Genomic DNA, 26,187 nt, shown 5'->3' with positions numbered 1-26,187 from the left:
TCTACGGAGAGGCTCAAACCCACCTTTGACACCAAACTTGGGAATTAATGAAGGGCATAGCATCCCTGAGCGCACTGCCTTGGGTGTGCTTGGGCGATTTCAATGAGGTTTTACGTCCGGAGGAACACCAAGGAGTAGCCATACGTAGCAACGCGCAGATTCAAGCTTTCGGAGATGTTAACGATGTATGCATGCTCATGGATTTAGGATATCAAGGATGTTTTTGGACATGTGAGAAAAAAATGACCGGAGCAACTTATATGCGAGTGTGCTTAGACCGAGCATTGGTTTCTCCAAGTTGGTTGTCCCTGTTCCCCTTTGCGACATTGAGCCACCTTACAGCGGTGTCTTCGGACCATGGCCCGATTCTCCTATGTTTTACAAACGAAGAGCCAGGTGGTGTGCGAGTGAGGGATTTCAAGTATGAAGTGATGTGGGAAGCACACGAGGACTGGCGGGATGAAATCTTGACCAAGAATGCAGTGGCACCCGGATATGGCGTTGGTGATTTTCGTGACAAGTTGCTGAGAATCTCCTGTTATCTTACTGTATGGAGTAGGGAGTCTTTTGGCAACGTGCGTACAGAAATAAAGCAGCTCACACCATCACACGTCAATTACAGCAGTTGCATGATGACCCGGCAAGGACGGGGCTAGCTCACTTGGAGATCAAGATCAATGAAAGACTAGTGGAGTTATAGCACAGAGAGGAATTAATGTGGCGACAACGTTCAAGGCTGCAGTGGTTATCAAAACTTGATAGGAACACCAAGTTTTTCCACATGCTTGTGAGTATGAGGCAGAAGAAAAACATGATAAAAATCCTTGTATAATTCCTTTGGCGTTCTTACAAAAAATCTAGCAAAATTGAAAGCAGTGGTACTAGATTTTTATAAGTCCTTGTATACTTCAGAAGGAGTGGCCGGAGTTGGTGAGGTGTTAGCGCATGTGCCATGCAAGGTGACACCAGCAACGAACGAAAGTTTGTGTGCCCCATACACTAATGAAGAGGTGAAGCGGGCTCTTTTTCAGATGTTCCCTACTAAAGCGCCGGGCTTAGATGGTTTTCTAGCACACTTCTATCGGCGGCACTGGGACTTGTGTGGGGATGAGATCACATCTGTTGTCCTTCGAATTATCAGAGGCGAGGAGAATCCTGAGAGCATAAATGATGCAATCCTAGTTTTGATCCAGAAAGTATCGGGCCCAACTTTGATATCACAGTTCAGGCCTATAAGTCATTGTAATGTTTTATATAAGATAGCATCGAAGGTGGTGGCCAACAAACTGAAGGTGATTTTACCAGATATCATATTCGACGAGGAGTCCGCTTTCGTGCCTAGACGTCTAATTACTGTCAACATTATATGTGCTTATGAATGTCTCCACTTTATGAAGAGGAACAAGTCAAAGTCCAACAGTTTATGTGCCTTGAAGCTTGACATGATGAAAGCATATGACAGGCTTGAATGGGATTATCTACAAGCCATTATGAGCAAGTTGGGGTTTGCATCCTCCTGGATTGAGATAGTTATGTCCATGGTGAGATCAGTTTCTTTTTCAGTCTTATTCAACGGTGAGAAGCTTGAACAGTTTAAACCCACTAGAAGTATTCGTCAGGGAGATCCCATTTCCCCTTACATATTCTTATTGGCAGCAGAGGGCTTAAAAAATAGTCCCCAGTCATCAGCTCTTGGAGTTCAGGTGCCCCCCACAACACCAGTTGTTAACCACCTTTTGTTTGAAGATGACTGCGTGTGGCTTTTCAAGTCTAGCGTGGAGGGAGCAAATTCAGTATCAAACCTATTGGACACGTATTGTGCTGCATCTGGGCAATGAGTGAATTATGAAAAATATTCAATCTTCTTTAGTAAAGGATGCCCATACTCACTTCGGCAGGAGGTGAAGGATTGCCTCAATGTGCAGAATGAATCACTCAGTGAAAATATCTTGGTTTGCCAACAGAGGTACGTCAGTCCAAGAATTGTACCTTCAAATACCTTAGGGACAGAGTGTGGGAGAAGGTTGAAGGTTGGATGGAGAAGCTCTTATCGGTAGCTGGGAAAGAGGTCCTCATCAAATCCATCGTTCAAGCAATCCCTGTTTTGTCGATGTCCTGCTTTAGGCTCCCTAGAGGACTATGCGAGAGCATAACATCTATCATACGCCAGTTCTGGTGGGGGGGGGGCAAGCAAGGGAAGATAAGGCCTTGATGGGTGTCGTGGGATGTTATAACTAGGCCTAAGGACCTGGGTTGACTTGGTTAACGAGATATGGAATTGTTCAATATCGCTTTATTGTCGAGACAGGGATGGCGCGTGCTACAAAAGCCTGACTCTCTTAGTTGACGTATGCTCAAGGCAATTTATCACCAAAATACATCTATCTTGGAAGCGGAACTAGGGCCCCGTCCCTCTCAAATATGGTGTGCAGTGTTAGATGGAAGGGACATTTTAAAGTTGGGAGTTATTCACCACATTGGTGATGGTGCAACAATAGATGTATGGCCACACAATTGGATTCCTCGTACTGGTCTACCCCAACCACTTACCTCATTGATACAAAACCCACCGCAGAAAGTGGCAGAGCTGATTGACATGATAAACGCTTGCTGGAAAGAGGAGTTGGTGTGCCAAGTTTTTGTGCCAATCGTTGTTGAATCTATTCTCAGAATACTTATATGCTTGAGACAGTTAGATGATTTTTGGGCATGGTCTGAGGACCCGAGAGGCCTTTTCTGGGTGAGGTCAGCGTACAATCTAATATATCGTGTCAAAACTAGCCGCGAGGCATGGCTAGAGAAAATGGAAGGGTGTGCAGACCCTGTACTGGAGCGTAAAGGATGGTCCTTTGTGTGGGGTATGCAAGTTCCTTCAAAACTAAAAATGTTTACCTGGAGGTTGGCACAACACTCCTTACCCACTGGAGATACTCTTCATCGCCTCAATATGTCCTCGTCTCATGTGTGAGCCATCTGCGGCGCATATGATGACTGGAGACACACACTCTTAGACTGCTCTTTAGCAAGGAGTGTGTGGGCACTATCAAATGAGGAAATGGTGCAGCACATGTGTATGAACCGGGATGAAAATGCGAAGGGGCGGCTGTTTGCTATGAGTGAGTCTCTACCACAACAAGAATTCCCAAAAATGATCATCACACTCTGTGTGATTTGGTATTCACGGCAGAAGAATATTCACGAAGGAATTCTACAAACTCCGTTTGCAACACATGCACTCATAGAGAGAGATATCTCTGACTTGCAGTGCCTTTGAAAGCTGGAACCCAGACCATAGGCAGCGGCAACACCAAGACCAAACTCCTGGATACCACCCCAGGAAGGACACACAAAGATAAATGTTGATGCAGCAGTGTCCATGTCGGGAGGCTTTGGGGCCGTAGGCGCTATTTGCCATGACAATTCGGGTATCTTCCAGGGGCATCAGTTGTGATTTTCAGGAATATTGAGGAGCCTGAGGTGCTATAAGCATTGGCGATTAGAGAGGCTCTATCTCTAGAAAATGACCTATACATTCATAAGATATCAGTGGCATCTGATTGCAATTTGGCGGTTGAAGCTATTCAGAGGGGATCATCGACTCTATGTGGTGCTATTGTTCCCGAGATCAACCAAAGTTCTAGTAGTTTTTCCTCTGATTTAATTTTACATGAGTTTAGAACCTCGAATGTCGAGTCCCACAAACTAGCAAAGCATGCTTTGAGTCTAGGGACGGGTCGCCATGTTTGGTTTGGTATCCCTGGAGATCTCTTGTTCGTCCTTGTAAATTGTGTGATGGTTCAATAAAGCTTTGTGAGTTTGCCTAAAAAAAAGCTGTACAAATTACTAACCGGTGCACACACTCATGTGCTCTATATCTGTAAATGGGCCAGCCCATGTAGGTGTTTTCTTTTCACCAGTTTTTTGGGGAGCCTTTTCAAATGTTTTGTACTGTCTTTTTTGTGGGAAGTTTTCTTCTGGTTTACCCAAACATGGATTTATGCCGTTTTTCTCTTTTTTTTCTTGTTTAAGCGTCTTTTTTTAATTGTTCAAATTTTGTAATTTGTTTTTTTACTTTTCCATATTTATGTAAAACAAATTCAAACCAATGAGCTTTCATCAAATTCACGAACCTTTTTCCAAATTTTGGGAACTTTTTTTCTAAATTTCGTGTCTTTTTTATGTTTACGAACTTTCTCCAAATTACAAAAATTTCCAAGTCATGAAGTTTTTGGAATCTGTAAACTTTTCTTTCAAAATTGATGAAATTTTTTCTAATCCATGTTTTTTAAAATCTGCAAACTTTCATCAAATTTGTGAACTTTACTTTTCAATATCGATGAACTTTTAAGAAAACTATGTATTTTCAAAATCGTAATTGTTTTCCAAATTCGTGAAATTTTTAAAGTTGTGTGAATTTTTTTTCAAACCCGTGAACTTTTTTGACTTCACGAGTTTTTTTTTTTGAATTTTTCGTTTTTCTTTATGCTTTCCCAAAAAGTCAACGGTTGACCCATGAACCGTTGATCGGCAAATACTATACATCGCCCGGTATAGGCTTACTGGTACAGGGCGCACACACCCTTGTCCACGGTGGGCTGGTCCACAGTCCTATTTTTTTTCTTTTTTGAAGATGCAAAAAACAAAGGGAACCCCGATATAGGCTTACTGGTACAGGGCGCACACCCCCTTGACCATGGTTGGTTGGCCCCCAGTCCTAACTTTTCTATTTCGAAGACGCAAAAAACAAACTATGTGTACGTACCGTAATTCGAACACGTGATCACCTGGTTCAACCTACGTGATCATCTGGTTCAACCTACGCAAGGTTAACCATCGGACACCTCCCTTGACGTGCTTAGTTAAAGAATTTTCTTATTTTCTTCTTTCTTTTTTGCTGGAACGATTTTCTTAGTTTTTGTTTTCTTTCTTTATTCATTTCCATTTTACCCTTTTTGCTAAATATTTTTTCAAATACATGAATTTTCGTTTCAAATTCGTGAACCTTCTATCTAATTCGTGATTTTTTTTTCAAATTAGATGAACTGTTTTCAAATTCAATGAACTTTTTTCAAAATCGATGAACTTTTTTACAAATTTGATGAGCTTTTTACAAATTCGATGAACTTTGTCAAAACCGATGATTTTTTTTCAAATCCGATGAACTTTTTTCAAAACGGATGACCTTTTCTACATATTCGATGAACTTTTTTCTAATCCGATGTACTTTTTTCAAATTTGATAAACTTTTTTTCAAAATCCATGAACTTTTTTTGAAAACCGATGAACTTTTTTCAAAACCGATGAACTTTTTTTCAAAATCGATGAAATCTTTTAAATTTTGTGAACTTTTATAAAAATTGATGAACTAGTTTTCAAAATCATGAACTTGTTTTTTTAAATCAATGAACTTTTCAACTAATTTTCAGATTTACGTTAATGTTTCACTAAAACAATGTTTTTTTAGAGAGACACTAAAACAACGGTTAAGTAGCATTAATCCTTGTTACAGAACAATAGAACGTGTTTGGTCTAGTGGCTCTCACGTTAGTTGACAAAAGACGTGCGATCGTGAGTTCGAGACACAGTGTCCGCACGTTTTCTTCATGTTTATTTTTTACGCGTCGCGTCGTTGTTACTGTGTTCGATTGAAGCTCACCTGGGCCGACCCAGTAGCGTGACGATTCTAGCGCCAAAACGTGAAACCGGCGCGATCGACGAATCAAAGGCGCCTTGGCGAAGGGACCGTATCGCGCGTGTAGATGGGTCGGCCTATAGCTGTGGACTAGTGGGCGCCAGAACTCTTAACCAACACAATAGGCGTCGATTAGGAGATCTCTAGGGCTTTCTTGTTCATAGGTATACTGCGCTCACGCCCGCAACAATTGGGACAGCCCATTAAAAAGATTACACTGCGCTCACGCCGGTACAAAAGAAAAAACGAACAAAAATTGGTTAGAAGCTTCTCCAGAGGGGTTTTGAGAGGGTTCTAGACGCTTTTGACTGGTTTTTGCTTGATTTTGTATTTTATTTTCATTTTTGTTTTTGTTTCTTCATTTTAATTTATTTTTCTTTAATCATTTTAAAATTATTCATGAACTTGTCAAAAATCATGAATACTTCTTAGATTCATGATGATTTTTATTTTTCCAATTAGGTGAATTTTTTTTCAAATCCATGAACTTTTGTGAAATCGTTGATTTTGTACATCCAACTTTTTTTTCAAATTCATGAACTTTTTTGAAACTCAGGATCATTTTCCAAATTCATGACCTTTTTATAATTCAAAACATTTTTGAAAAATTTGTTCTTTTAATTTTCACGAACTTTTTTGAAATCGTGAATAGTTTTCAAATTTGAGAACTATTTGAAATCCACAAACAGTTTTCCAAAGGTGTGATTTGTTTTCAAATCCATGTACTTTTTCAAGTCCATGAACATCTTTCAAATCCACGATTTTTTCAATTGCATGAGCATTTTCCAAGTACATTAAATTTTTTCAAATTCATAAACTGTTTTCAAATATGTGATTTTTATAAATATTTTCTAAAGTCAACGATTTATTGGCCAATGATGATAAAGCAAAGGAAACAGCTTCGTGACCACTGAGCGAGCGACTGCATGGTCGTGGGAGCGGCCCGCGGCAGCGGTTGCATGAGCGCCACTTTCCCCGAGCTAGCACCATAAGAGCCAATTAGGAGGTGCCGGCCAAGTGGTTCAAAAGAATTGTACTATTTCTCCGACAAGTAATTCTGGATGGAGGGAGTATCTAAGTTGAACATGGACTTTGTCTCTTCCTATAATTACTTCGTTGGTCTGGAGAGTTTGTTCTCATGGGACGGTCTTGGTTTGGCAAGCTTATATATGTACAGTAGGTTGTCTAAAAAAATGTACAGCAGGCATTGGATTTGACAACTTCCGCCCAGTTTTGGGACCCCCCCACCCCTTTTTCTATTTTTCTGTGTTTTGCCTTACTGATTTTATCGTTATTTATTTATTTATGTTCAGATAATTGTGATTTTGATTGAATACATGCTGAATATTTCTAAATACATGTTGAACATTCATTCAAAAATGAACATTTTTTTAATTCATGGTGAACATTTTGTTTACACATGTTAAACATTGTCAAAAGCATTGTGAACATTATCTAAAAATATGTGAATATTATTGAAGTGCGATGTTTTTTTTATAAATGCCATTCACATTTTTATATGTTATGACAGTTTATTAAAAGTACACAAACACATATTTACATTGCATGAACATTTGTTTTAAATGTCTACCGATATTTTTAAAATGTATGAACATGTTTTTCTACAAATCACACAAACATTACTATTTTACCTTTTTCATGAATACTTTTTTGGAAATATCCTGAACATAGTTTGAAACGTGCGAGATCGTTGAAAAGCTCTGGATATGACGATCATGACCTACGTTGAACATTTTCACAAAATCATTATAGTTTAAGAGTAGTTTAGAAAATTGTGTTTTAATGTTGCAAGGGGCTGTTGGATGGGAGCCCTTGCCTACCCTGCCAATATATTGGCATTGACTGAAGCATCACTCCTTGTTTGGACATGGACCAAAATTTTGGCATGCCAGTAGGCTCCAGCCGTTCCTCTCTATCTTTTGCGCCAAATCACGGGCGGAACGAGGGCGACCGAATCGGCTGCCAATTATTTGGCGCGCCCATGACGCCAACGATTTGGCAGGGCGGGCAGAAACCAAACATCCTCTAAAAATAGGGGTGGTATTCGAGCCGAGTCCAACTGACTCGGCAAAGCTCATTTCATTAACAAGCTAGCTTGGACTTGACTTGTTAAAGCTTGTTTAATTAACGAGCTAGATCAACTAGACTCGTTACTATAACGAGCTCAAATCCAAGATTGGCTCAACTCGTGTAACTCGCGAGCTGGCTCATTTAGCTTGTTAAAGATATAAACACAAAATCTTACGAATATGATAAAAAGATAACTTGGGACTTGTGTGCGCGTGTCTGAGTTGTGGCAGATGCCGACAATGCAGTGGGACCAGATCACCTTCTTTTTGCGGCCTTTGACTCCAAGCTCGATGGTGCTGGCAAACATACATTAGCAACAGAAGGTAATAAAGGAAGAGAAAGAGGAGATGACCAATGCAGGCAGGGAGTTTATGACGCACACACGGTGGTCGTGGCGCAGGCGCGGTGGTACCGCCGTCAAAATTCACAAACAAAAGAAATAGAGCATACAGGAGGAAAAACACGGGAGGGGTCTCTCGCTACTTCAATAGGGCTGGAAGGAGAGAAATCATCGCGTGCGATGTGTGAGTCTCCTGGGCAGTTGGGCCTTGTGCTTTGCCCTAGGATGCAAGGTGCTCAGTGGCTGATCTTTTTACTACCCCTAAAAAGGTTGATTTTTTTTACCGAGCCTAACGAGTTATACGAGAATTCGTGAGGTCGGCTCATTTAACACGGCAGCAATGCTACACTCACGGAAGGATTTTTACAGTTTTCACAGACCTGCACTGTTGGCATCATTTGATTGGGATTAGGGAGAGAAAGGGCCCCACCCACCTGAAAATCAGGGGGGTGGAAGTTAATTAGCATTAGAAGGGTCCATAAAACGTCTGTGTTTGTCCGTGAATGTAGGATTATTCTTTAACATGGTATGTAAATGATCTTAAACTAAAGCTCGGCTCAACTCGTTATTCTTTGAGTTTGAGTCAATTTGAGCTGAGTCACGAGCTACTCGTTTAGCTCGAGAGCTCGAGCTCTTTTTCCAGCCCTACCTAAAAACATCAAGAGTATTTTTACTTCATTTTCAAACGGTTTTTCAGAATGCTGCAAAGGATATGTTGTTGAAATGCTGATGCAAATGCTCTCCTTTTTCATTTAGAAAGTTTTCTCAAATGCCCTATAGTTTAAAAGTAATTTAAAAAATGGTTGGTTCTTTTTACCATATAAACGATATCGTATTTTTGTCCTCATTTTCAAACGGTTTACTGTAATGATGTAAATGATTTGGCTTTGGAAAATCACATGCCAATGCGCTTCTTTTCATGTAGAGAAGTTTTCCAATTCTGAAAGGTTTAAAATAATTTAGAAACATCATAAATTTGAATGAGAGTGTATTTTTTAGTTCATTTGTTGGAATGTAGCAAATGATATGGTGTTGAAAAGTAGGTGCAAATGCAAAACTATTTGGTATAGAACTCCCCCAAATCCGTTACGGTTTAAATTGAATTTTAATAACAGTGGAATTTGTTTTGAAGGAGTTTTTTTCAAAACTTGCTTAGAATGTGGGAAATGACTTATGGTTTGTAAGTCACCAAAAATGCCAAAAAATTTCGTGTACAAAGTTTTTCCTAAATCCTAGCTGTTTTTGATCAAGTAAGAACAAATGCAGAAACTTAATACCCCGCCCCACGAAGCACATAACATCAGATGTTATCGCTCACACAGAAATGGAGGGACCAATCCGCTCGTCAATAGCGCGCCGTGGTGTGTCAATTTCCCGCTTGGGCGAAAAGCCGCTTTTGGGTCGGCCCATAAAAATGGGGCCCACCCCAATGAAAATTCGGCCTCACTCCATGCCAGATCAGTACAGGCAGGGCTGGGGTCTACTATCGGCATAATAAAAAACAGGGTAGCATGAGCATACTGACAGACAGGCGATTCCAGGAAGCCATATTAGTATTGAACATATAAATGGTGAAAGGGTGGCAGCCATTCTCAGGCCATCCACATCAGCTATGAATAGTGGCAGCGGGCAGGCCATGTAGGCAGCAACGAGAGAAAAAGGGTCGACATCGAAAGTAAAAGGGACCACATCCACTACTTCCTGCGAGAGAAAGGTAGCGACCGCAGCTGAAAATATCTTCTCTCTCCCTCCTCATGCGGCCGTCGCCTCCTCCTCTTCCCCGTCCCTAACAGCCGCCTCGCCCGCTCCGCCTTTAGCGCCTCCTCCTTCCCTTCCTCTCCTCCTTCACTGCCTCCGGATCTAGACAACATGATGTGGACAATGCAGCGGCATGGATTAGTCCCTGCTGCAAGAGAGAGAAAATGAGAGGGAGAGAGAGAAGGAAGGAGAGGAGGGAGAAAGAGAGAAGAAAGAGTAGCTGGAGGTGCGTCGACCGGCATCGGCGTGCGCTGGCGAGGTAGGGAGGGACCTAGCAGTTGGCTGCGGCTCGATCCACTCCATGGTTTTGGATGGGGCACCGTGGGGGAGCTAGGGAGGTGGCTTGGCCAAGCCATGGCGCTGGTGCTGCGGAGCGCCGCCTCGCGCTACTTCGTCGTTGACATGGCCTACGAGTACCACCACCCTGCCTATGCGATGCCGCCCCAGGGGGATTAGCAGCAGCCCCCCTCGCTACAGGGGCCCGGCCAGCAGGTCGCGGCCAAGCTGGGGCCAGGATCTTGCATTAATGCGTGCGTCCAGCTGCTGTGTGTAATTGTGCTGGGATCCTTCACCGTTTACGATCCAAATATCCTGAACAATGGAGTCGCCATACTTAGCCTTTTTAGATTGCCTCTATCTTCTGCTTGCTTCTGCTCATGAACCACAATAAGATTGGGGCTGTGTTCTCCTGGTCTGGCAGTCCCAGATATCTAGACTGAAGCCTGGGGAACTTGAGCATAAAAGCCTCTCTGCAAAACTTGTCTTACCAAGCTGCATTCAAGAAGTGATTTTGCTTTGCATATGACGTTTTGTGTCCAACCTGCGTACAACACTAGGATCACACCTTCGTGGTTCAAGTAGGGGTTTCATCTCATGGTGGTTTGCCATATCGGACCGGTACCGTATAAAAAATCGTCATACGCCTAGTACTGCTCCTCAATAAGAGTGATGGTTTCCAGCTTTGTGCAACATAGCTGACAAAAACTGTTATTTTGCCAGTTTTTCACAAGCAAGTGAGGATCCTCCTTTGCACGAGCTACCAAATGTAAAAGCACCACTTCAAAGGCACCTGTGGTTTCCTTGTGGGGTGTTTAATTTGGTTTGAATTGAACCAAGAAAATTCATCCTGTACAACGATTTTTCTTTGTACTCTCATGCATAGGGTGAAGCTTCATAGTCTTGTACCTCTGCCCTAGGATTAGTTGGAATTGTGCTGCCTGCAGGCATAGCATAGTGAATTCCTGGAGAAGGGGTCATCCCTGTGCTAAGATCATCAATTATCTTGCATTGTTGAGAACAACCACCTCTTGATCTATGCTTTCTACATGACATCTTGTTAAGGCTCGGTGCCAGGTCTTTGAGAGTTTTGCCATGCAATGAATGCTCATTCTAGAAGCTGTTGTGTTGCCATGATGTTGCTTGTCGATTTTATGTTTGTGTCACTTCCATTTCTTGAATTTTACCATTGATGTAATTGAGCTAAATTTAACGAGATTTTGCCATGTCCTTCCAGATGTACTATGTGAACCAGGAGCTTACTGTTGAGGATTTTCTTTATGAGGATGATTACAAGATAAGCCTTCCCGGGACCAATCAAGAAATCCTCAATAACCTTCAAGGGATTGCTCACCAAGAATATCCGCAGTTCAATTTGACACAAGAGTTACCCCCTAATGCATATGTTGATATGAACAACAATGGGAAGAATGCTGGAGATGTTTTCGTCGAGATGTCAGACTTCCTCACAACAATGTCTCCGGCACCTGCTTCATTCCTAAGGCCGAAGTGCGCTCTCTGGGACTGCAACATGTACCGTGCTGAATTGGCTGTGAAGAGGGTCCTCCAGGGCTCAAGGCACAATGCATGTGATCCGCCCAAGAGGTATTGATCTAAAAGATGACCCTTTGTTTGTTGCTCTTAGTGTGAAAATCCAAGGAAAGCATGTTCGTGTTCCTGTCTGTGAAGGGGCTGCTACTACGAAATTGTCTTGGGATGCACCTAGTAACTTCTTACCGCATAATTCATATTCTCACGTTTGTATCGGTACTGGTAATTAGTTTATGTTCTGGCTATTGGTTCATTTATTTCTATCATTTGCAGAACTTTTCGAGCTTTACATATTTGAAGGTGAATCTATGAGAGGATGGCTTTTCTTTGACAAACCAATAAGGGCGTTCGATAGTGGAAACCGGAAGCAGAGCTCACTGCCAAATTACAACAGCCGTGGCTGGCATGAATCAAGGAAGCAAGTGATGAAAGACTTTGGGGGTCTGAAGAGATCATACTACATGGATCCACAACCATCTAGCAGCTACGAAGAAGAAAGTTGTTGCTCCAGTTCTTTCTACTAGGTTCTTGCTTGCATATGTTAAGCCATGACCTTGTATCGTGATATCATATTTACAAAAATCTAACCTTTTTGACCAACTGAAAATTACATATCTCATGTTCTGCTAGCAGGAGTTGGTTCTGAACTTCTGCTAACAAAATTTCAACAAAATCAAGGTTTCCCGAACCAAAGCAACTTCTCTTTGTATTATCCTTTGCATGGCGATCCAACTAAATTGCATAAATATGTATCTCCTTCGGACATGTTTGGAAGATGAGTATTTTGTAACAATGGGTTCCAGTATTTAGATGATAAATCCTTTTGGGAAAAAATATGAAGGAAACAGTGGCAAGTTCTAGAAATCCCAAACTTGAGAAGGATACATGCACTAGTCCCTGATAACACTACTAAAAAAGTCACATCCGTGACATTTTGGCCTGAACGAGTTTTTTCCTGTCATGGTTATGACACTTCTATGACTATAATTGTGACAAAAACACATATCATCGTAGATGTGGTGGGCTTGTACTTCTATGACAAAAAATCATGACAGAAATGGGCTTTTCGTCCTGGGCGGTCCGGGGACGCACCTGCATGACATTCTTTAGGCCATCCATCGCATCAAAAATCATGGTAGAAGTGAGGGTGAGGAGATTTTCGCGGAGTTCCTGGTTACGGTGGGTGGTCGGGGCCGAGCGATGCAATGTGGTTTGCGCGTTTCTCTCTCGTACGTGCGCGTGTGGTGTGGGTCGTGTCTCTATAACTGAACCCGAGCAAGAGGCATTTGCTTACTGAACCCGAGTGATCGCCTGCTATGTACCGAAGCCAATCGATCGGTCCCTTCGCTGCTAATTGAACCCGACCGACTCCTTCGCTATTAACTGAACCCAATCGATAGCTGCCGCTGCTTACTGAAGCCAATCGAACCCCCGTGTGAGACGTAGCTAGCTAGCCGGTTGGGTTGCCTCTGTATGAACAGTGCATGTTGCTGCCGCACGCGCGATACGTAGAACGAGTTGAGACGTGGTGAGTCGAGATGGTTGGGTTGGGTGTGGATGAACAGTTCCCAGTGGCGGTTGGATGAATAGGACCCCGGTCATGTAGGCAGTTGCCGCTAGATGAACAGGACCCCGTGGTAGTACGCGGTTGCCACTGGATGAACAAAACCCCGAGGAGGCCGCCACACACCCTAGCCGGTTGGGATGGATGAATAGGACCCCGTGGAGGCTGGTTGAACTGTAGTTGGTCGTGGATGGATGAACAGTAGCCCATGGATGAACAGTGGCTGGTGGAGGCTGGAGGAGGTCGACGGTGCATGAATAGTAGCAAGTGGAGGCTGGAGAGGAAGTCGACGGTGGATGAACAGTAGCCCGTGGAGTCGTGTTTAATGGTATGCCACACCCCTCTCGATGAACAAGACCCCATTTCGAGCTTAGGTGGTCGAAGAGAAGTCCGTTTCCTTTGTTTTGCGGTAAGCCAAACCCCTCTCGATCAACAGGACCCCGTTTCGAGTGTAGGCGCTTGAATAGAAGTCTGTTTCCTCTGTTTTTTGGTACGCCAGACCCATCCCGCTGAACAGGATCCCGTTTCGACCGTAGGTGGTCGAAAAGAAGACCGTTTCCTCCGTTGTGCGGTATGCCAGGCCCTGTTCCGGCTGTTCCGTCCAAGCCGGTTGGCTCTCGATGAACAGGACACATTTCGTTGCCTCCCGATGAACACAATGCTGTTTCTCCGTTCTGAGCCAACAGGTTGCCTGCCGATGAACAGGACACCGTTTGTACGATCCGTTGCCTCTCCATGTACAAGAGCCCTGGCCATACGTATGCACGAGTACGCGTCCGAGACCACGCTCGTATGTACGTACATGGTCGTATGTTTTGCCCTATGGCTGTATGTACGTGTACACAGTTTAGACGAGACTGCCTGAACTGCTGCTTCGGGGGCTTTACTACGACACGTTCTGCTGCTTGCTCGGCCACGGTTCATCATTGCAGAGAGACCGATCGACCAATATGTACATACACGTTCGCGACCAGACAGACAACACTATGTATGCTTTGACCGGGTGGGTCCCAGCTGTCAGGGAGGATAAGGAGGCACTTCCTTGTGTGCGAAGATATAGCTGATGGGTCCTAGCTGTCAAGGGGAGGGATCATTTTTTCACGCCTAATATGGAGGCACTTCCTTGCGTCCGAAGATGTAGCTGGTGGGTCGAGCTGTCAGCGTCACCGCGTACAGTCATCTTCCGATGGTTGTCGCTCGTTCACCATGTTGACCACGCCGTGCCGAGAGCACCAAGGCGGTGGACGATGACGAGGCCTAGGAAGGGAACGACACGGAGCCGGGGAAGATGCAGTAGCGGATTCCCGTGCGGAGGGGAATACGAGGGTTGACTGCTTCAGCTATGGTGTGAGCTTGCCGTCCCCGGAGAATAACAGGGTGTGTGGGGTGAGTGGAGGGATGGCACCACCACTGCAGGATGCTGCTAACGCGACACTACAATCAAAGGCCCTTCGATGAAACTATGTGCGATGCATTAATTGCAAGCGGTGATGTCAAAAAACCGTCAAAAAAGATGCAAAACATTTGCTATGGTGGATACATCAAACACGGTTCAGGTTTTAGTTGCGTGTGCGATGCGGGGCATATGGTTGATCCATATGAACTGTTTGCGCTATACGGGTCGCCTGATGAAGGCGTGTGTGATATACAGCATACAATTCACCCCGATAAACTATTTGTGGTGAGGTGGAACAACAGAAACAGGCAACGATATGAAGGTGCGATATACGGCAAACAGTTCACTCGGATGAACTGTTTGTGATTAGGCAACACAAAAGAAGCGGTTAGCCAGATGAAGGTGTGTGCGATATATGGTATACAGTTCACTCGGATGAACAGTTTGGGCTGAGATAAGAGAACATAAATGGTTCAACTTAACAAGATGTGTGTGATACATGACAAACAGGTATGTAATCAGCAATGTGTGGGAAGACCGATAACAACACAGACGATTCCTGTTACCAAGCTGTGTGTGTTGTGAGCAAACGATTGCTGGTATACAATTGTGAGTGATGGATGAAATCATCACCGACACGTTCCATGTTTAGTCCGTGTGCGATGTGATTTGCACTGTCTACAGAACATCAACATATATACATATAAGAATAGTATTGCATAACCAAATTAAGCATACAATTACATAAGTGACTACACACATAACATTTCCACACACCGAAGTAAGCAATTACATGCATACGAAACTAGGAGAAATGAGCATCTAATCATCTACATATTTTTGCGACTACGCTTGCCATTGCTCAGCTTTCGGCTGGATCCCTGGCCGTTTTGGGGAAGGAGGCACTTCCTCATGTCAACGATCCGTCGGTACATCTCATAGCTCGTGTTGTGAAGTTTTCAAGTTTTGGGTAAGGATTTGATGGACTATGGAATAAGGAGTGGCAAGATCCTAAGCTTGGGGATTCCCAAGGCACCCCAAGGTAATATTCAAGCACAACCAAAAGCCTAAGCTTGGGGATGCCCCGGAAGGCATCTCCACTTTCATCTCCGTCTATCGGTAACTTTACTTGAGGCTATATTTTTATTCACCACATGATATGTGTTTTGCTTGGTGCGTCTTGTATGATTTGAGTCTTTGATTTTTAGTTTACCACAATCATGCTTGCTGTACACACCTTTTGGGAGAGACACGCATGAATCCTCATTTATTAGAATACTCTATGTGCTTCACTTATATCTTTTGAGCTAGGCAATATTGCTCTAGTGCTTCACATATATCTTTTTGGAGCACGGCGGTGGCTTTATTTTATAAAAATTTATGAACTCTCATGCTTCACTTATATTATTTTGAGAGTCTTTTAGAACAACATGGTAATTTGCTTTGGTTATAAATTTAGTCGTAATATGATAGGCATCCACGAGGGATATAATAAAAACTTTCATATAAAGTGCGTTGAATACTATGAGAAGTTTGATTCTTTATGATTGTTTTGAGATATGAAGATGGTGATATTAGAGTCATGCTAGTGGAGTAATTGTGAATTTGAGAAATACTGTGTTGAGGTTTGTGAATCCCCTAGCATGCACGTATGGTGAACCGTTGTGTAACGAAGTTGGAGCATGAAGTATTTATTGATTGTCTTCCTTATGAGTGGCGGTCGGAGACGAGCGATGGTCTTTTCCTACCGATCTATCCCCCTAGGAGCATGCACGTAGTTCTTCGTTCAATGACTCATAGATTTTTTCAATAAATATGTGAGTTCTTTTTGACTAATGTTGAGTCCATGGATTATACGCACTATCACCCTTCCACCATTGCTAGCCTCTCTTGTGCCGCGCAACTTTCGCCGGTACCATACACCCACCATAGACCTTCCTAAAAACAGCCGTCATACCTACCTATTATGGCATTTCCATAGCCATTCCGAGATATATTGCCATGCAACTCTCCACCATTCCGTTTATTATGACACGCTTCATCATTGTCATATTGCTTTGCATGATCATGTAGTTGACATCGTATTTGTGGCAAAGCCTCCTTTCATAATTCTTTCATGCATGTCACTCTTGATTCATTGCACATCCCAGTACACCGCCTGAGGCATTCACATAGAGTCATCTTTTGTTCTAAGCATTGAGTTGTAATTTTTCAAGTTGTAAGTAAATAGAAGTGTGATAATCATCTTTATTAGAGCATTATCCCATGTGAAGAAATAAAAAAAGGGAAAAAAAGAGGCCAAAGAAGCCAAGAAAAAAAGAAAAGAAAGAAAAAAAGGAAAAAAAATGAGAAAAATAAAAAATGAGAGAAAAAGAGAGAAGGGGCAATGTTACTATCCTTTTTCCACACTTGTGCTTGAAAGTAGCACCATGATCTTCATGATAGAGAGTCTCTTATTTTGTCACTTTCATATACTAGTGGGAATTTGTCATTATAGAACTTGGCTTGTATATTCCAACGATGGGCTTCCTCAAATGCCCTAGGTCTTCATGAGCAAGCAAGTTGGATGCACACCCACTTAGTTTCTTTTTGAGCTTTCATACACTTATAGCTCTAGTGCATCCGTTGCATGGCAATCCCTACTCACTCACATTGATATCTATTGATGGGCATCTCCATAGCCCGTTGATACGCCTAGTTGATGTGAGACTATCTCCCTCCTTTTGTCTTCTCCACAACCACCATATTCTTTTCCACCATAGTGCTATGTCCATGGCTCGCGCTCATGTATTGCGTGAAAGTTGAAAAGGTTTGAGAACATCAAAGTATGAAACAAGTGCTTGGCTTGTCATCGGGGTTGTGCATGATTTGAGTATTTTGTGTGATGAAGATGGAGCATAGCCAGACTATATGATTTTCTAGGGATAAGCTTAGGTATTGTCATCTATGGTATGCAATCCATAAGTGGCTCTCATAATAGATTCATAAGGCAATTTAAATATTCTTACTAGGAAAGTGTTTCATGCATTTCCTTAATGGAAACTGGAATCTAATGTTTCCTTCTTTCATATCAATAATTACACCAATCGTTCCAAGGAAAGGTCTACCAAGAATAATAGGACATGTAGGAATGCAATCCATATCAAGAACAATGAAATCTACGGGCACATAAATCCTATTTGCAACAATAAGAACATAATTAATCCTTCCCATAGGTTTCTTAATGGTGGAATCCGCAAGATGCAAATTTAAAGAACAATCATCAAATTCACGGAAACCTAGCACATCACACAAAGTTTTTGGAATCGTGGAACTAGCACCCAAATCACACAAAGCATAGCATTCATAATCTTTAATATTAATATTAATAGTAGGTTCCCACTCATCATAAAGTTTTCTAGGGATAGAAACTTCTAGTTCAGGCTTTTCTTCAAAAGATTGCATCATAGCATCAACGATATGTTTAGTCAAAGCTTTATTTTGATTATAAGCATGAGGGGAATTTAACATGGATTGCAACAAGCAAATACAATCTATTAAAAAAATTATCGTAATTAAATTCCTTGAAATCCAAAATAGTGGGTTCATGGCTACTTAAAGTCTTGACCTCTCCCATCCCACTTTTGTCAATTTTTGCATCTAGATCTAAAAACTCTGAATCATTGGGATGCCTTTTAACTAAAGTTGACTCATCTCCAGTCCCATATTTATCAAGATTCATATTGGAAGACAAAGACTTAATAGGAGTCACATCAATCACTTTTAGATCTTCATCATTATTATCATGAAAACTAGAATAACATGCTTTTACAAATCAGTCTTTTTTAGCACGCATCTTAGTAATTATTTCTTTGCACTCATCAATGGAAATTCTCATGGTGTTGAGAGACTCATTGATATCATGATTAGGTGGTATAGATCTAAGTTTCAAAGAATAAACATCAAGATAAATTCTATCCACGTTCCTAGCCAACTCATCAATCTTAAGCAATTTTTCTTCAATCAAAGCATTGAAATTCTTTTGAGAACTCATAAATTCTTTAACACTATTCTCAAAATCAGAGGGTATCTTATTAAAATTTCCATAAGAGTTGTTGTAGGAATTACCATAATTATTAGAGGAGTTACTAGGAAACGGCCTAGGATTAAAATTGCCTCTATACGCATTGTTACCAAAATTGTTCCTACCAAAAAAATTCACATCCATTGATTCATTATTATTCTCAAACAAAGTGGACAAAGGCATATCATTATCATCAGAAGAAACATTTTTATTAGCAAATAATTTCATAAGTTCATCCATATTTCCACTCAAAACATTAATCTCTTCAATCGCATGAACTTTTTTACTAGTGGATCTTTCGGTGTGCCATTGAGAATAATTAACCATAATATTATCTAGGATCTTAGTAGCTTCTCCTAAAGTGATTTCCATAAAAGTGCCTCCTGTGTCTGAATCTAAAAGATTTCTAGAAGCAAAATTCAATCTGGCATAAATTTTTGTATAATCATCCACAAATGCAAACCATGTGTAGGGCAATTACGTATCATCAATTTCATCCTCTCCCAAGATTGTGCAACATGCTCATGATCAAGTTGCTTAAAATTCATAATATCATTCCTAAGGGAGATGATCTTAGCGGGCGAAAAATACTTAGAGACAAAAGCAACTTTACACTTATTCCATGACTCAATACTATTTTCGGCAAAGATGAGAACCAAGTTTTAGCACGATCTCTAAGCGAAAACAGAAATAACTTCAATTTAACAATATCATTATCTACATCTTTCTTCTTTTTCATATCGCACAAATCAACGGAATTGTTTAGATGGGATGTGGAATCTTCACTAGGAAGGCCAGAAAATTGATCTTTCATAATGAGATTCAACAAAGTGGCATTAATCTCACAAGATTCAGCATTAGTAGTAGGAGCAATCGAAGTGCTAATAAAATCATTGTTTTTGGTGTTGGAAAAGTTACACAATTTAGTATTATCTTGAGCCATCGAGACAAGCAATCAATCCAACACACAAGCACACAAGAAGAAAGCAAAAAGAGATGAATTGAAGAGGGGCGAAGAAAAGGAAAATGTTTTCAAAAAATTGTTTTAGAAGTGGGGGAGAGGAAAACGAGAGGCGCATGGAGAATAATGTAATGCAAGGGAGAAGAGTTTATGATAGGTACTTGGTATGGCTTGACTTGACATAGATCTCCCCGGCAACGGCGCCAGAATTCCTTCTTGCTACCTCTTGAGCTTGCGTTGGTTTTCCCTTGAAGAGGAAAGGGTGATGCAGCAAAGTAGCATAAGTATTTCCCTCAGTTTTGAGAACCAAGGTATCAATTCAGTAGGAGACAACACACAAGTCACCGAATACCTGCACAAACAATCAACAACTTGCAACCAACGCGATACAGGGGTTGTCAATCCCTTCACGGTCACTCGCGAAAGTGAGATCTGATAGAGATAGATAAACGGTAAAGTAAATATTTTTGGTATTTTTGGTTTATAGATTGCAAAATAGTAGATCGGAAACTAGCAAGATATAAACAAGATTCAATAATATGGAAAAGAGACCCGGGGGCCATAGGTTTCACTAGTGGCTTCTCTCAAGATAGCATACATTATGGTGGGTGAAGAAATTACTGTCGAGCAATTGATAGAAAAGCGCATAGTTATGATGACATCTAAGGCAATGATCATGAACATAGGCATCACGTCCGTGTCAAGTAGACTGACTCCTGCCTTCATATACTACTATTACTCCAAACATCAACCAGTATCCAACATGCATCTAGAGTATTAAGTTCATAAAGAATGGAGTAATGCATTAAGCAAGATGACATGATGTAGAGGAATTAACTCAAGCAATATGATGAAAACCCCATCTTGTTATCCTTGATGGCAACAATACAATACGTGCCTTGCTGCCCCTACTGTCACTGGGAATGGACGCTGCAATATTGAAGCCAAAGCTAAGCACTTCTCCCATTGCAAGAAAGATCAATCTAGTAGGCCAAACTAAACCGATAATTCGAAGAGACTTGCAAAGATATCAAATCATGCATATAAGAATTCAGAGAAGAACCAAATAATATTCATAGATAATCTTGATCATAAATCCATAATTCATCGGATCTCGGCAAACACACCGCAAAAGAGTATTACATCGAATAGATCTCCAAGAACATCGAGGAGAACATGGTATTGAGAATGAAAGAGAGAGAGAAGAAGCCATCTAGCTAATAACTATGGACAAACTACTCACGCTTCATCGGAGAGGTAATGGTGTTGATGTAGATGCCCTCCGTGATCGAATCCCCCTCTGATAGGATGCCGGAAAAGGCCCCAAGATGGGATCTCACGGATACAGAAGGTTGCAGTGGTGGAAAAGTGGTTTCGTAGCCCTGCTGGATGTTTTCAGGGTATAAGAGTACATATAGGCGAAGGAACAAGGTCAGGGGAGCTACGAGGGGCCCTACCCCCTGGGCGTGCCCTCCTGCCTCGTGGCCGCCTTGTTGCCTCTCCGACTTCATCTCCAAGTCTTCTAGTTTGCTTTCGGTCCAAGAAAGATCATCGTGAAGGTTTCATTCCGTTTGGACTCCATTTGGTATTCCTTTTCTGCAAAACTCTAAAATAGGCAGCAAAAAACAAAAAATGGCACTGGGTCCTCAGTTAATAGGTTAGTCCCAAAAATAATTTAAATAGCATATTAATGCCCATTAAACATCCAAAACAGATAATATAATAGCATGGAACAATAAAAAATAATAGATACGTTGGAGACGTATCAAGGCGCCGGACTCCAGTTGTGCCCGCCTTCCCGCCTCTTCGACCTCATCCTGTAGGAGATGGGCAGGCGCAAAGGCATCACGGGGCACTTATATTTTTTCAATCTTAAACCTGTAGGCACTTGCCAAATTTTAATTCAAATAATGATATCTCTCGTGTCCATGTTTGTGTTCTGTAATGCTTGTACTTGTATCATCATGTTAATGAAAAGGATGAACCTTGCCAGAAACCCATGCATTTATATGTCCATGCAGAGGTGAGAAGCCTCTTTAGTGTAAATAAACGAGTTTTTCCTGGCAGGCTATCTTGGCGGCACCCTTTTTGTCTGTCGAAGAGCCATATCTGCCGCTTATAGACAAAGGGGCCAGCCCCCTGCCAACTTCCTTTCATCAAAGGCAACTGCTACCATTCTGACCGAAGAAACATTCGAGTTAGGAATGGGAGAACCTAAGTCTAAAATGAGTGGCGAGGTTTTCAAATGCATAAGTTATAGCTTACATAACACGAATGGACCAGAGGTAAAACTTATCTGTTTGGCTTGGCGGAGATCGCAGTGCCGGGCAATCTTCTCAACTCCTTGTTGAATCCAAGTCCACAGTAAGAACCTGCAGCTCCATGCAAATGAGAATGATTACGGGATGCGGTCCTATCTATATACATATGCAGATGCTCGTAAAATGCTTATGCAGTGATCTGGAATGCTCATGCATGCATGCAATCTAGGTTGGGGCCCCCCCTACAGTGCTTCTTTATTTTCTCTTGCACGGGGACATCTCCCCGGCTTTGTACAAGGGGTTACATGCAGCTGAGGCAAGGCCTGTACAAATGGGTGGCTGTCGGGCAGGGCACGGCAGCCTCGCGCCTTACAGGTAGAACTTGCGTAGATGCTCAATATTCCATGAGTTTTGCAACTGAGTGCCATCTCCGGTCTCCAGACAGCATACGTCGGGTCTGGTGACTCATACTACCCGGTAAGGGCCTTCCCACTTTGGTGATAACTTGTGTGTACCCTTGGTGGACTGAACGTGCCTAAGGACAAGGTCATCTTCCTCAAAACACCGGACATGAACCCTGAGGCTATGATAGCAACGCAGGGCTTGCTGATAGTGTGCAGCACGCGTAGTAGCCCGGAGACGGTTCTCCCCGAGTGGCACAGTGTCGTCACGCCGGTGCTGATCTTGCACGACTTCATCATAAGCAAGTACTCGAGGCGACCCATAAATGAGTTCTGTGGGGATAACTGCTTCGGCCCTGTAGACCAGGGAGAAGGGAGTCTGCCTGGTAGCTCGGTTTGGTGTCGTTCTAAGGGACTAGAGAACTACCGGCAGCTCCTCGATCCACCGCCTGTCGTGCTTCTATAGCATATCAAAGGTTCTTGTCTTGAGTCCGCGTAGCACTTCAACGTTCTCCCTCTCAGCTTGTCCATTGCTCCGGGGGTGTGCCACAAAGGTGAATGAGATCTTGCATCCGAGGGCATGAACATATTGCATGAAGGTGCGGCTCATGAACTGGGTGCCGTTGTCGGTGATGATCCTCGCCGGAACTCCAAAACGACACACCAGATCTTTCAAGAACTGGATAGCTGACTGAGTAGTCACATTTCTCACAGCAGTCACTTCTGGCCACTTTGTAAACTTGTCGATGGCAACAAACAAGAATTTGAAGCCCCCGATTGCTTGGAGGAAGGGGCCGAGGATATCGAGCCTCCAGACCGAAAATGGCCATGATAGAGGGATTGTCTGAAGCTGTGGGCAGGCAGGTTGGTTTTCTTGGAATGGAACTGGCAGGCTTCACACTTAGTGACTAGCTCGACCGCATCTTGGAGGGCTGTGGGCCAATAGAATCCTTGCCGGAATGCTTTCCCAACTAATGCCCTTGATCCAATGTGGGAGCCGCACATTCTTTTGTGTATCTCAGCCAGCAGTTCCTTTCCTTCTTCCCGGGAGACACACTTCAATTTCACACCATTGGGCCTCCTTCTGTATAGAGTGTCGTTGACAAACTGATACATACTGGCCCTCCGAGCTACTTTTCCAGCTTCGTCTTGGTCGCTGGGAAGCTCTCTGGTTTGGAGCAAGCGGACAATGTGCCTTGCCCAAGTTGGAGCCTGGGGCTCGGCAACAAGGACTAGCGGCACCTCCATTGCTGCGGGAGCACCAGCCCCATACGCGGGGCCCATGGGCTCGGCTGGAGGGGGCGGTTCAGTAGGCTGCGAGGAGTTGTTTCTGGCAGGGTCTCTGCCGAGAGCGGACGGCTCTACCGGGAGAGGATTACTGGTGTCCAACTTTCTGCTCTTCCGGGCCATTGTTAATGGGGATACAGAGGGCTGAGTAAAACAAAGAACAAAAGTTCCTGGTTCCATAGGAAGCTTCTAGGCAACACATTTTGATAGATGATCAGCTATGCTGGTTTCTGCATGGGGTATGTGCTCTGTTTGCAATCCGTCAAAGTGCTCCTCCAATCTTCTCACTTCCTCGACGTATGCCTCCATCAATAGACTTTGATAAGCCTTGTTAACTTGTCTCACCACCAGCTATGAACCTCCTCGAATGATCAGTTTCTTAATTCCCAATTCTGCTGCAATCCTGAGCCCGGCAAGGAGCCCTTCATACTCTGTTGTATTGTTGGTTGCTTCTTCCCGGGCAAAATGCAAGCACGCCAGCCCCTGCACCATGTAGGGAGAAAGCACCATCAAAATACATAATCCAATCATGGGGTGATTCCTTGTCGGGGATAACTGTCTCTGTCACTTCCTCATAGGGGTTGGTGTCCATTCTGCAATAAACACTGCCAATGCCCTGCTCAGGACAGTCAACATGCTCTCAAACTTCAAACCAAAGCTGGATAGCTCCAAAGCCCACTCCGCTATTCTGCCGGTAGCCTCTAGGTTTCGGAGTATCTGCTGTAACAAGAAACGAGTAACAAGCGTGATCTCATGGGCTTGGAAGTAGTGGCGCAGTTTCCTTGAGGACATGATGAAACCAAAGATCAATTTTTGGACGCCAAACTACCTCGATCTAGCCCCTGCAACAAGGAACTAATGAAATACACTGGACGCTGCACCACTTTCTTCCTTGCCACGTCCTTGGGGTTGCCCTCATCTTCGTGCTCTCTGCTATTCTGATCCTTATTTGGCTCTGCCGGCCTATACTTACTCTCTTCCTCATTCACTTCTCGTTGTGCTACCAAGACTGCACCGACCACTTGGTTGGTTTCCGTTAAGTATAGCAACAACGGCTCCTGGGGTTTGGGTGCAACCAGGGTAGGCACATAGGGCAGGTAGGCCTTCAACTCTTGCAAAGCTGTGTCTGCTTCAGGGGTCCACTTTATAGGACCTGCCTTCTTCAAAATCTTGAAGAACGGCAGGGCACGCTCGGCAAACTTGGAGATGAATCTGCTTAGTGCGGCAATACACCCCGTCAGGCGCCTCACATCTTTAATTGTCCTTGGCGCTTGGATCTACTCAATGGCCTTGATCTTGTCGGGGTTAGCTTCGATTCCCCTGTGGGACACAAATCATCCAAGCAGCTTGCCAGAGGGGACTCCAAACACACACTTCTCTGGGTTTAGCTTCAAGTTGATCTTGCGCAGATTTGCATATGTTTCCTCCAAATCCTAAATAAGAGTTGCTTCGTCCTTGGTTTTGACCACAATGTCATCCATATAAGCCTCGATATTTTTGTGCAGCTGAGGTTCAAAACCAATCAGGACTGCTCTTGCAAAGGTGGACCCGGCACTCTTTAATCCAAATGGCATGCGGACAAAGCAGTACATACCATATGGAGTAATGAACGACGTCTTCTCCTCATCTTCTTTGGACATGAAGATCTGGTGATATCCAGAATATGCATCCAAAAAGGAGAGCAAATCACAACCTGAAGTGGAACCCATAATCTGATCAATACGCGGCAAGGGAAATGGGTCCTTAGGGCAAGCTTTGTTGAGATCTGTGAAATAAATGCACAACCTCCACTTCCTGTTTGCCTTCTGGACTACCACTGGGTTCGCTAGCCAAGTGGGATGTAGCACTCCTCTGACCAAACAAGCTGCCTCAAGCTTCTTGATCTCTTCTGCAATAAATTGTTGCCTCTCCAAGGCCTGCTTCCGGACTTTCTGTTTAACAGGTCTGGCGTGTGGGCAGACAGCAAGGTGGTGCTCAATTACCTCCCTGGGAACACCAGGGATATTAGATGGTTGCCGTGCAAACACATCGATATTCGCCTGCAGGAAGGCAACAAGCGCGCTTTCCTATTTGTCATCAAGGGTGGCGCTGATAGTGAAAGTACCATCAATGCCAGCTAGCCCTGTCTGGACCTTTTCCACTTTTTGAGCAGCAACCCTAGATCTCTTGCTGTTGGAACACTCCGGCACGTCATCAACGGATGTTGTGCACTCGGTGGGGGTACGCTTCCCGGGATCTTTGCCGGAGGTCCTACAATCCTTCTTCTTTCCTTTGCTTTCCTTGGCGGGAACTGCTGCCGTCACTGCCTCTGCCGCGACCGCATGCTGGTACATCTTGTCCACACAAATGATGGCATCTTTCTCATCTGATGGGACGGTGAGGACTCATAGTGGCCCATGCATCTTCAGGGTGTTGTAGGCATAGTGGGATGCCACCATGAATTTAGCCAAGGTGGGGCATCCAAGGATCCCATTGTACGGCAGGGGGATATCAACTACGTCAAACACAATCTTCTCAGTCCGGTAGTTAAATTCTCCCCCAAATGT

At 43.2% G+C, this 26,187-nt stretch overlaps 1 pseudogene; it reads left to right on the top strand.

Annotated features, from left to right (window-relative positions):
* Window positions 1-11,382: 11,382 nt before the first annotated feature.
* LOC123077966 (transcription factor VOZ1-like) lies at window positions 11,383-12,232 on the top strand (annotated as a pseudogene).
* The last annotated feature ends 13,955 nt before the right edge of the window (window positions 12,233-26,187 follow it).

This window comes from Triticum aestivum, chromosome 1B, assembly GCF_018294505.1.
Source record: "Triticum aestivum cultivar Chinese Spring chromosome 1B, IWGSC CS RefSeq v2.1, whole genome shotgun sequence".
Lineage (NCBI taxonomy): Eukaryota > Viridiplantae > Streptophyta > Magnoliopsida > Poales > Poaceae > Triticum > Triticum aestivum.
The sequence above is the reverse complement of the archived record's forward strand: the minus strand, read 5'-3'. Positions and strand labels throughout refer to the sequence as shown.